Source organism: Rhinolophus sinicus, chromosome 14, assembly GCF_057876585.1.
Source record: "Rhinolophus sinicus isolate RSI-liver-muscle chromosome 14, RSI-T2T, whole genome shotgun sequence".
Taxonomy (NCBI): Eukaryota; Metazoa; Chordata; class Mammalia; order Chiroptera; family Rhinolophidae; genus Rhinolophus; species Rhinolophus sinicus.
In genome coordinates, this window is record NC_142514.1 from 54,148,939 (window position 1) to 54,161,534 (window position 12,596).

A 12,596-nucleotide genomic window follows, 5' to 3' on the forward strand; every position below is an offset into this window, starting at 1 on the left:
AACACTACAGTGTGAGAGAGAAAAAAGGGCTACAGTTGGAGAGAAAATAAAACATCCTACCAACACATACTGGAAAACAAAAGAAAGACCTATTCCGATCAACCTGTTGCAGAACCCACTCCTGTAGATATCTAGGAAGAGAAATAATAAATCATTAATTGCCATGAATAACCAAGGCAACAAGACAACTCAGAAAAAAGTGAAAATTTTCCAGAAAATGAAGTTAAAGATATGGAAATATGTGACTTAAATGACAGAGAATTCAAGATTGCAATTCTGAAAAAACTCAACGAGATGCAAGAAAATACAGAAAGGCAGTTTAATGAACTCAGAAACACAATCAAACAACATGAGCATTTCACCAAAGAGATTGAAATTTTAAAACAGAACCAAGTAGAATTTCTGGAGATTAAGAACTCAATAGAAGAAATTAAGAATGAAATAGCCAGCTTAGGAAGTAGAGTTGACCAGATGGAGGAAAGAATCAGTGACATCGAAGATAGAAACCTGGAAATGACATGGATGGAAGAAGAAAGAGACTTGAGACTGAAAAGAAATAAAAGAACTCTATAAGAACTTTCTGACTCCATCAGAAATGGCAATATAAGAATAATGGGCATACCAGAACAAGAAGAAAGAGAGAAGGGAACAGAGAGTATATGCAAACAAATAGTCGACGAGAATTTTCCAAACTTGTGGAAAGAACTGGATCCTAGAATCCAAGTAGCAAATAGAACGCCTAATTACCTTAACCACAACGGGCCTTCTCCAAGGCACATTGTATTGAAGCTGTCAAAATCAACGACAAAGAAAGAATCCTCAAGGCAGCCAGAGAAAAGAAGATGGTAAGCTATGAAGGAAAGCCCATTAGATTATCATCAGATTTTTCAGCAGAAACTCTACAAGCCTGGAGAAGTGGAACCACACATTCAAACTATTGAAAGAGAGAAATTATGAGCCAAGAATAATATACCCAGTAAAGATATCCTTTAGCTATGAAGGAGGAATAAAGACCTTTCCAGACATACAGAAGCTGAGGTAATTTTCTAATACAAAACCTGCACTATAAGAAATACTAAAGGAGTCTATTAGACCACCATCAACAGGGACAATTTGTGGCAAACAAAAAATAAAAATGGGGAGAGTAAAGGCCTGAACCGGAATATGGGAATGGAGAAAGTAATCATGCTGAAGAAAATGGAATACTCTAAATATCAAACTTTCTTTTACATAAACTTAATGGCAACCACTAAAAAAAAAATAAAAAATAAAAAATAATAATAATAATAAAAATCCATAACTGAAATATATACTCTAATAAAAGAAGAAACAGAGGGAAACATCATAGAAGGCCACCACACAGAAATAATAGACAACAACAGAAAGGCAAAGAAACCATGGAGACACAATCTTACCAGAAAACTAAAATAGAATGATAGGAAATCCTCACATATCAATAATCACCCTAAATGTAAATGGACTGAACTCACCAATAAAAAGGCACAGAGTAGTAGATTGGATCAAAAAACTAAACCCAACCATATGCTGTCTCCAAGAGATGTATCTCAGCTACAAAGGACAAGCATAGACTCAAAGTGAAAGGGTGGAAATTGACACTCCAAGCAAATGGTACCCAGAGAAAATCAGGTGTGGCCATAATGATATCAGATGAAACAGACTTCAGGGTGAAAAAATAACAAGAGACAAAGATGGACATTTCATAATGGTAAAGGGGACTATGCAACAAGAAGACATAACAGTCATCAATATTTATACCTCCATTCAGGGAGTACCAAAATATAACAAGCAACTACTAACAGAACTAAAGGGAGAAATTGACCAAAACACAATTACACTAGGGGACCTAAATACATCATTAACAGCTATGGATAGATCATCCAAACAGAAAATAAATAATGAAATAGCAGCCCTAAATGACACATTAGACAAAATGGACATGATTGACATTTAAAGAGCACTTCATCCTAAAACATCAGACTATACATTTTTTTCTAGTGTACATGGAACATTCTCAAGGATAGACCATATATTGGGACATAAAACTAACTTCAGCGAATTTAAGAAGATTGAAATCATACCAAGCATATTCTCTGATCACAAGGCTTTGAAATTGGATATCAACTGCAAAAAGAAAGCAGGAAAAAACACAAACAAATGGATATTGAACAACATGCTTTTAAAGAATGACCAGGTCAAAGAAGAAATTAGAGGAGAGATCAAAAGATACATAGAAACAAGTGAGAATAAAAATACATCCTACCAAAATTTCTGGGATGCAGCGGAAGTAGTTTTAAGATGGAAATTTATATCATTACAGGCCTATCTCAAGAAACAAGAAAAATCGCAAATAAATAACCTCACATTATACCTTAAAGAACTAGAAAAAGAGGAACAAATAAAACCTAAGGTCAGCAGAAGAAAGGACATAATAAAAATCAGAGCAGAACTAAATGAAATAGAGAACAAAAAGACAATAGAAAAAATTTGTGTGACAAAGAGCTGGTTCATTGAAAAGATTAACAAAATTGACAAACCCTTGGCTAGGTTCACTGAGATAAAAAGAGAAACACACTAATAAACAAACTCAGATATAAAAAAGTTATCATGGAAGTTATCAGGGAAGTTATCATTGATGCGACAGAAATACAAAGGATCATCCAAGGACACTTGTCTCATTAGGGAGACCACCTCAGGGATGATGTAGATGCCTGATCACTGCATTGTACACCTGAAGCTGAAGCTGAACAATTATGAATGTCAACTATACGTATTTGACAACTACACGTATGAATGTCAACTACACAATTTGACAACTACACAATTTGACAACTACACGTATGAATGTCAACTGCACATATTTGACAACTACACGTATGAATGTCAACTACACAATTATGAATGTCAACTACACGTATATACATATTTACAAGAAGCGGAGTACAGCATTAGGAATAGAGACAGTGGAAATGTAATGGCTCTGTGCAATGTGCAATGTCAGAGGGATACTGGATGGGGGAAGGGGGTTTCACACAGTGTGAGAGATATAAAGGATAAACCTCTAAGTATTACTTTGTCTTGTGCACCTGAAACTAATAATAATAATAAAAAAAACACTATGAATGACCATATGCCACCAAATTCAATAACCTAGAAGAAATGGATAACTTCTTAGAAACATATAGCCTTCCTAGGCTGAAGAACTGGGAAATTTAAACAGACCGATCACCACTAAGGAAATTGAGTCAGTCATTCAAAACCTTCCCATAAGCAAAAGTCCGGGACCAGAATGGCTTCACTAGTGTGAATTCTACCAAACCTTCAAAGTGGATCTAGTACCAATCCTGCTCAAACTCTTCCAAAAAGTTGAAGAAGAGACAGTACTCCCTAACTCATTTTATGAGGCCAGCATTACCCTGATACCAAAACCTGGCAGGGACAACACAAAAAAAGAGAACTACAGACCAATATCTCTGATGAATACAGATGCAAAAATCCTAAACAAAATTCTAGCAAATCAAATACAACAATGCACTAAAACGATTATTCATCACGACCAAGTGGGGTTCATCCCAGGGGCACAGAATGGTTCAACTTCCACAAATCCATCAATGTGATACATCACATAAACAAAATAAAGGACAAAAATAATATGATCATATCAATTGATGTATAAAAAGCATTTGACAAGTTACAACATCCTATTATGATTAAAACACTTAATAAAATAGGTATAGAAGGAAAATACCGTAATATAATAAAGGCCATATATGACAAATCGTCAGCTAATCTCATAATTAACGGTGAAAAACTGAAGCCCTTTGCTCTATGTTCAGGAACACAACAGGGCTGTCCCCTATCACCTCTGCTTTTCAAAATAGTGTTGGAAATTCTTGCCAGAGCAATCAGGCAAGAGAAAGAAATAAAAGGCATCCAAATTGGGAATGAAGAAGTTAAATTGTCACTCTTTGCAGATGACTTGATGCTGTGTGTAGAAAACCCTAAAGACTCCACCAAAAAGCTATTAGAAACAATCAACGAATATAGTAATGTGGCTGGCTAAAAATCAACATACAAAAGTCCATTGCATTCCTATATACTAACAATGAAATATCAGAAAAAGAAATACAAAAAACAATTCCTTTTGCAATTGGAGGAAAAAGAATAAAATACCTGGGAATAAACTTAAAAAAGGATGTGAAGGACCTATATGCTGAAAACTACAAGACATTTTTAAAAGAAATTGAAGAAGACACAAAGAAATGGAAAAACATTACATGCTCATGAATTGGAAGAATCAACATAGTTAAAATGGCCGTATTACCCAAAGCGATATACAGATTTCATGCAATCCCCATCAAAATCCCAATGGCATTTTTTAAAGAAATAGAAGAAAAAAATCATCAGATTTGTTTGGAACCACAAAAGACCCCGAATAGCCAAAGCAATCTTAAGAAAAAAGAACAATGCCGGAGGTATCGCACTCCCTGACTTTAGCTTGTACTACAGGGCTACAATAATCAAAACAGCATGGTATTGCCAGAAAAACAGACACATAGACCAATGGAATAGAATTGAGAACCCACAAATAAACCCCCATAAATATGGACAGATAATTTTTGTCAAAGAAGCGAAAAACATACAATGGAGAAAAGAGAGCCTCTTCAATAAATGGTGCCGGGAGAATTGGACAGCCACGTGCAAAAGAATGAAACTGCCTGCTATCTGTCACCATGTAACAAAATTAATTCAAAATGGATCAAAGACTTAAGCATAGGACCTGAAACAATAAACTGCGTAGAAGAAAACATAGGTACTAAACTTATGGATCTTGAGTTCGAAGAACGTTTTATGAATTTGACTCCAGAAGCAAAGGAAGTAAAAACTGAAATAAATGAATGGGACTATATCAAACTTAAAAGCTTCTGCACAGCACAAGAAACCATTGACAAAATAAAGAGGCAACCAACTGAATGAGAGAAAATTTTTGCAAACAGTGCCTCCGACAAAGGGCTAATATCCAAAATGTACAAGGAACTCATGAAACTCAACAACAACAAAACAAACAACCCAATTGAAAAATGGGCAGACGACCTGAAGAGACATTTCTCCTAAGAGGACATACAAATGGCAAATAGACATATGAAAAAATGCTCAACATCACTAATCATCAGAGAAATGCAAATAAAAACCACAATGAGATATCACCTCACCTCAGTTAGAATGGCTATCATCAACAAGACAAATAGTTACAAGTGTTGGAGAGGTTGTGGAGAAAAAGGAACCCTCATACACTGTTGGTGGAAATGCAGACTAGGGTAGCCGCTATGGAAGTCAGAGTGGAGGTTCCTCAAAAAATTAAAAATAGAATTACCGAATGACCCAGCAATCCCACTCCTAGGTATCTACCCAAAAAATCTGAAAACATTTGTAAACAAAGACACGTGTGCTCCAATATTCATTGCAGCTTTGTTTATGGTGCCCAAGACATGGAAACCATCAAAATGTCCTTCGCTAGATGAATGGTTAAAGAAGTTGTGGTATATATACACAATGGAATACTATTTGGCAGTAAGGTGAAATAAGACCATTTGTGACAACCATGGATGGATCTTGTGGTTATAATGCTAAGCGAAATAAGTCAGACAGAAAAAGCAGAGAACCATATGATTTCACTGACATGTGGTATATAAACCAAAAACAACAAAAGAGCAAGACAAACAAATGAAAAACAAAAACTCATAGACACAGACAATAGTTTAGTGTTTACCAGAGGGTAAGGGGGGTGGGGGGTGGGAGATGAGGGTAAGGGGGATCAAATATATGGTGATGGAAGGAGAACTGACTCTGGGTGGTGAGCACACAATGGGATTTATAGATGATGTAATACAGAATTGTACACCTGAAATCTATGTAACTTTACTAACAATTGTCACCCCAATGAACTTTAATTAGAAAAAAATTTTTAAAATATAAAGGAAAGCTTAACAAATCAGTAATTATAATCATGTACAGAATAACTCTGATGATTAAAATATAAATGCTCTCAAATTTGATTTAAGAAAATATAGGATCTAGCCATATGTTTTTTTTTTAGAAGAAAAATTAAGACAAATGAACACACCAAAAAAGGAAAGCAAAGGGATGAATAAATATAGCAGATACATATGAACTGGAAGAAAAGGGATATAAATTTGAATATCCGAAAACTAATAAAAAATGCATACCCAAGACTAGTAAAAAAACAAGCCTCTAGCAAAACTAATTAAGAAAAAGGAGAAAAAAATAAGAACGTCAGAATAGAAACATAAAATAGGACAGACAGAGCAGAAATTTTTTTAAAAGTATAAGATAATATTATGAACAAATACTGAAAAGATTTTGAAAATATTAAACATTTGACATATTTGGAAAAGCATAAAATGCCAAAATAGGTATTAGCCAAAAAAAGATGAAAATAGAGGGAAGGGCAAGAATAAGTGCAGAAAGGGCAAAGGATAGCACATTATTCTGGAGTGTTCTAGTGGAAGTAACGGCTTTACTGGGAGAAAACAGGAAACCCTGGAAAGTTTTAAAGCTGTGAAATAAAATAATCAAAACTGAAATTTAGGAAGATTAAAAAACTGTAAATTTTAAAGTGATCAGATTTTCCAGTTTGCCAGACTGAGTTCCTGGGACCCATGTTAAAAGCAGGAATATCCCTGGTGAGCTTAGCCATCTTATTTATGCTATTAAGAAAAAAATAAGACATCGACTGATTTGTGGAACCAATGATAAAAGAAAGCTGCATGCCACAATCCTGGAGAAATGTCCGGTACTTATATTACTAATACACATTTTTGGACTATAACACACATGCTGCAACCGACAAATGAGAAGAGGAGAGAGGACATCAAATAATGTAAGGTAGTATCACTGTCCAGTTAATGCACCTAAGTCCTGGGCATGGAACTATACTGACCATTCCCTCAACAAAGAGACAGCATTCTAACCCTGCCAAAGAGAGCTCTGCTCACTCTTCCTTTTCTTCACCTGCAACTCTCTTTCTCCTTCCATTTAGAGAACATAAATTGTCATTAAATATGAAATCATTGTATAGAATGGTGAGGAACGGCTGTGTTGTATGCAAAGTTTCAGTGTAGAAAAAAACGTGTTATGAATGTCAAGGTAAGCACTGGGAGCTTTGCATACAGGGGACTGTATTCATTCTTTCACTATGTAGTAACCCCTAACCCCATCTGCAAATACTTCCCTAGACCCACAGTAGATGCCTGAAACCATGGATAATACCAAATCCTATATATAACGTTTTTTTTCCTATACATACTTACATATGGTGAAGTTTAATTTATAAGTTAGGTATAGTCAGAGTGTAACAACAATAACTAATAATAAAATAGAACAAGTACAACAGTATCTGTAATAAAAGTTATGCAAATGGCTTTGGGTCATTATTAAGTACAACAGCGGTTAATTGAACACAAATATTGTGATATCCGACAGTCAACTGAATAGCTGAGATAGGGACTAAGTGACTTATGGGCAGGTGTCTACAATATGTATACTCTGGACAAGTGATGTCATGTCCCAAGAGGGACAGAAAGGGAGGGCACAAGATTTCGTCACGCTACTCAGAACAGCCTGCAATTTAAAACGTATGAATTATTTATTTCTTGAATTTGTCATTTAATATTTTCAAACCATGCTTGACCAGGGTTAATTAAAACCATGGAAAGTGAAACTGCAGATAAGGTGGGGCTACTATTTATTCTAGATGAAACAGAGAACATGAAAGAAAGAGATTCAGCCCAGGTCTACTAGATACACACTAAAAACATGCTTCAGTGTTTGCAAACCATGACAGAGGTTCTGCATAATAAACCTGGCTTTTATATTTGAATTTAAGTGGGCGGAGGGAGCAGATGCAAGTGGACAACGACAGCGGCATCAAGGACCTGACATGTAAATACTAGACCTATAAATATGTCTCCCAATTTGAAGATAAATAAAGGGGGGATGGTGTCCATGAAGGCAAAACATCAGAGCAGAAAATAAAAGAACATTAACAGGAAGTCTTAAAGTAAGAGCATATTTCTAAAAACAGTATTTCATTAAAAAAGTAAAATTTTACAATATACTGGTTAACTTTCCTGGGGGCAAGGGGTGTGAAAAACCTAGAAAGGATAGCTTCTAGAAAGGGTATAGGTGGATATGAAGACAGAACAGTATTGCGATAAAGGTGTACAGGAAGATTATGGAAAAGCAGAAAATTATTCAAGGTACCTAAAATGCAATAGCAGAATTTAACGTATATGTATTTTAGTGTAAAATGCCTTATACATGTAAAGGATAGAACAGGATTAGAAAGAAAATCAGGCCCTGATGATTAAAAAACATGACAGTCTCTATCAAAATTAAAGGAGAAAATAACAATAAAAAAGAAACTGAAATTATCAAAGACAGGATGATAAATAAGGACAGCGAATGTAAATCCAACCTAAGAAAATTAGGTTCCAGAGGAAAAAAATAGAACAGAAATAAACCCAATTATCTAAAATATAATGATAATGAGGAAGAGGTGAAGAAGGATGAAGACTAGGAACAACACTTCTGTGCTAAGACAAATTCTAAATACAGGCAAAATTATTTAATATTCAGAAAATTTAGCACTCATACAAACTCTCTAAGAAAGCTAAGTAAAGAAATAGTTCAACTTCCTAGTACTTGTAGTTTAAATATATATGAGGAAAATGTGGATTTATAATTATAAAAATCTGAGAATTATGAGAGAAGAGAGCCAGAGAAAGAGTATATCAAATTCTCTATTTCATATGAATATGAGTCAAAGGATTTTTTTTTACTTTAGTAACTAGAGATATCAGTTGAATATAAGAGACTCACTCTATTTTTTTCCCAACTTTATTGAGGTATAATTGATAAATAAAATTGTAAAATATTTGAAGTGGAAAACATGATCATTTGATATATATATACAATAGACACATTCACTTTAAAAACATAAAAAAATAATCACTAGAATAATTAAAAACTGGACTTCTGTCTTCCAAATCAATATAGGATCTGATTCACTTTCAAGTTCCCAAGGAGTGACCAGTAGATATATGAAAAAGGTAAAACAAACAAACAAACAAATAATTGGAGTAATTGCTGACAACTAAAAAAGAGTGTGTGTGTGTGTGTGTGTGTGTGTGTGTGTGTGTATGTGTGTGCTCTTTTTTTTTTTTTTACATAAAAGACAGATGTGATCATATTGAAGAACTAGAAAGGACGTATGCTCCCTCCCTCACTTATTTAAAAGAGAAGAATGTCATGGAACAAAAATGGACAAAACTTCACTATCACAGACAAAATTGAAGAGGGAGGCTAGGTCATGAGGCAGGCAGATACAATGTAAACAGCTGTGTGTTTGAGGACTAGGTGACTGCTTTAAAGGAACATGTGAAAGGAAACCATCCCCTAGGGAAAATCAACCATAAGAAACGGTTTACCATATGCAGGAAGGTGGAAGCACTCTGTCCTAGCCCAGAGTGTAGACGTGTTAGATAAAGAAATACAAATTATGTAGACGTAGGTATAACTAGATAGACAGACAGAAAGATTCTCATATACAATGTTGTATTTATATCTTATGTTACTTTGTTTTTTACAACTCAGGAATTTAACAACAACAACAAAAAACTCACAAATTTAACAAACAACAACAAAAAATCAGAGTAGAAAACAAACTTTGTAATAATAACTCTTCTACAAATCACTCCTAGGAGTATTAGGTTGACGCAAAAGTAATTGAGGTTTTTGCAATTATTTTTAACCTTTTAAACCACAATTACTTTTGCACCAACCTAATATATTTTCATATGTAGAGAAAGACATATGCACAAGGATGGAAATGCAGGTCTTTCCATAATAGCAAACATCTGGAAACAATCTTAGAGACCCATCAATAGGCACTAATTATGTGAATGATGGTACATCCATGCAATGAAATAGTGCAGACTTTAGGGTAAAAATTAGTTAGATCTCAATGCTCTCGAATATGTGTGATTAAGTGAGAAAATGAAGCAAGGTCCAGAAAAATGCCAGTGGTATGTTTGCACATTTTCATTGAAGATGATAGGTATGGTATGCATACCAATGCATGAGACATTGACAGTCACCAAATTATTGAAATTATTTGCACTGTACAGCTGAGAATCTGGGGTAGCAGAAGAGTCTTTTCCATTGTATCACTTTTGTATAGGTTCAATTTCACAAGTCACATTTATTTTAACATATCTTTTAGAAGAAAACTTCCTAACACTAAAATTTTGAGTTGGATGCATATAAAATGACTATGGAAACTGAAAAACAGAAATTTTCAGTTATTTTCAACTAATATGCAGATATTTTCAACTAACATGTCTGTCACTATGTACTAGTATTATGCAATATTGCTTAGATAGAAGTATAAGTAGGCAATTTCAGAAATTGGAATAAAGCCAAATTTAAGACTTAAGATTACTCGTTTTCCACTATAATTAATACCCACTGTCAAAAAGCACAATTTTGTCCTTCAAGACAGAACCCACAGCTTTTATGTCTCTAACACGGGCTCTACAAAACAATTGGCCAAATGAAACTAATTAGCCAATTATAACTGACTGTGAAGCAATTGGGGAATGAGAACTTGCCAACACAAATCAGATAAGGTTGGGGAAAGTTGCCACAATCTCTAGATACTAGAAAACCGTTGGAGCACATTATATACTTGTAGTCCCACAATATGAAATTGAATGAAGAGAGGGAGAAGAGGACAAATCCTTTTCAGTGACATGATTGTTACTAAGATAAGAGAGATTTTTAAATAATAAATATTAGCTATATATATTTGAGACAAGCTTTGCCTCCTGCATATATATATATATATATATATATATATATATATATATATATGCATTAGATTTTGGTGTCTGCTAGAAATTCTTTGCCTTTATAAATCAGTTAGAGAAATATCAACTCTTTAGTGGCAGACTGCATGCAGGTTGTCATCCCAAGTCTATTAGTAATGTTTCATAGTAATTAAGTTTCAATGGGACATATGGTCCCCACTTAGTCTAACAATTCCTAGCCTGTCTTGTAATTCAGAATGGTCAAATGATTTAGTTCTCACCAATGGAATAAAAGAAGAAATAATGAATATAAGTGACATCTCAGATGCTTAAAGGGAAATAGTTTGCACTGTTCTTCATTTTTCTCCTTTCCTACAATCTGGAGCACAGACATGGTAACAACATAATTGCAGCCAAAAAGGTGTGGAAAATTCTTTAGAAGATGGTGGGACAAAAGAATGTTAGAAACCTAGATTCCTAAATTCTTTCTGAAACAAAATTTTTTAAATGAGAAATAAATTTGTATTTGCGTTTCATTGCAACCACTAATTTTGTGGGTTTGTTTTGCAGAAATTCAGCCATGAGTCTACCTAATTTTATTCTAAATCAAGATGTTGAACCTCTGATGTAGTTACTTGATTAAAGTCAGAGGCAATATGAGCAAACACCTCCAGCTTTTCTGGTAACATTCCTCCACAGTCCTTCTCAATGTCCTATTCTTGGTGTGTTTTAACCCAGATATTTTCATGTCTCTGACATCTTTGAAATAACCACTTGTCCCAGGGACAATTTTTAATTTTTTCCATACTAGTAGTATTCCACAATAGAGGTTTCTAAGAATATATATGTAATAATACATTGCCTAAATTATAGAGAGTGTTCAGGAAAAAAAAAAAAAAAGCCTTATGTGGATCTCTGACGTTGAATCCTGACAATCATGGATTTTTAGAGTATAGGTGTGGTCATGTCATTACTGCTATAAAAGCTGAATTAAAATAATGTGTGAAAGTAACTACCAACACAGTATCTGCCACCTAGGGAGTCTCAATGGTGTAGTTATTAGTATTCTCTACTTCACAATCTGATGGTCAAACATTTAATACAAATATTTTCTAAAAACAAACAAACAAACAAAAAAACAACAACAACAAAACTGCAACTAAAGTCATTATATCTATTCTGTTTCTGAAGGAGGGAAAAAAGAGGATGTAAGATATTTAAAAAATCCTATTAATTAGTAATCTTTTCTTAAAATACAAACAACTAAGAAGATATGTTTATCAATATCTGATCTGAGTCAAAAAATGGAACAGTAGCCATGGATATTGTATAAACTAATGTTCAAAATAACAGAATTCACTGCAATTGAACCTGACTATATATTCAACAAATCCAGCCATGGATTTGCATATTCAAAATTTCTGTTCCTCTAGCAACTATAATTCATCCCTTACACATGCATAGTATATATACAGAGGGTGCCAAAAAAATGTATACACATTTTAAGAAAGAGGAAAAAACTGTATTAAAATTGTTATACTCAATATATACTGATAACAAAAGATGAATACAAGTCATGTTTGACTTCTGCAATTAATTACAAAAGGTGCTCAAAGTGGCTACCATCAGTGTAATTTTAATATGGCTTTTTTCCTTAAAATGTATATATATTTTTTTGACTATAGATAG